Here is a 928-nt window from a genome sequence, read left to right as displayed (position 1 = left end):
GTGTCCTGCCCTTCCAGACATGGAGCCTTGTTAAAGAATTAGTCCTTACGACAGGCGTCGCTGGTCCCTGAGTTTTATTCTTGGCTGCAAGATATTGATATCGATTTGCTAGCAAACAGAAACAAATTCAAACAGATATCCTACCTCTAACGCTAACGTTACTTAACATCATACTTCTCTTCTATACATACGGAAGGTTCATATGAATGTCCATCTTAAACTTTTGATTTTACACTTTACACTGTGATCCACTCTCGAATTCGTTGCTGCACATAAGCGTCTACCCACCTCGCCTCACGGGAGTACAAGACAGGTGGAAACCATTTATTTTTCTGTCGACATCATCCTGGAGGAGGTAATACCGACATTAATTCTCTCGCTGACATAAAATTCGCATTAAAAAGCGACCCACCCCAAGTTGCTAATGCAATCTACGGTTGAATGCTATTTTGTGTTTTTCTGCAACGAATTTACCGCAAATATTTCCTTACCATGAATTGTCATGTTTTCCCTCGGAGATAATATACTTTTTTCTTGGTTATATTTTGTTTAAGCAACAGTAAAGTTGATGCTCTCAAATGAGTGAATCAATCTTATGAAAATTTTACATCGAAGTGAATACAGATCATGATGTTAATTAGCCAAGATTTAACATTTATGAATCCAAAAATAAATGTGTTGTGTTTTTAACATTAGTTTGTTTTCTTTTCAATATTATTCAAGGAAATAATTCCTACATTATTCAGTTATTTGAATGACCTTTCTTCTCTGCAAAATAAACACAATGAAATATTAATACTGTCAAATAATCTTTTCATTAATCAAAGCCTTATATTCCCCATGTTTACCTCAAATCTTATTGATTTATTTTTTTAAGTGAAAATCGTATGGATTAGCAAATTTGAGAGATGACTTTGTCATCAGTTGA

The 928-nt window shown here is 34.3% G+C and overlaps 1 protein-coding gene across 1 annotated transcript in view; it reads right to left on the bottom strand.

Annotated features, from left to right (window-relative positions):
* The window catches only part of LOC119588669 (uncharacterized histidine-rich protein DDB_G0274557-like), a 10847-nt gene that overhangs the window by 8877 nt on the left and 1042 nt on the right, over positions 1-928 (bottom strand). The window lies entirely within an intron of this gene.

Source organism: Penaeus monodon, chromosome 24 (genome assembly GCF_015228065.2).
Source record: "Penaeus monodon isolate SGIC_2016 chromosome 24, NSTDA_Pmon_1, whole genome shotgun sequence".
NCBI lineage: Eukaryota > Metazoa > Arthropoda > Malacostraca > Decapoda > Penaeidae > Penaeus > Penaeus monodon.
The sequence above is the reverse complement of the archived record's forward strand: the minus strand, read 5'-3'. Positions and strand labels throughout refer to the sequence as shown.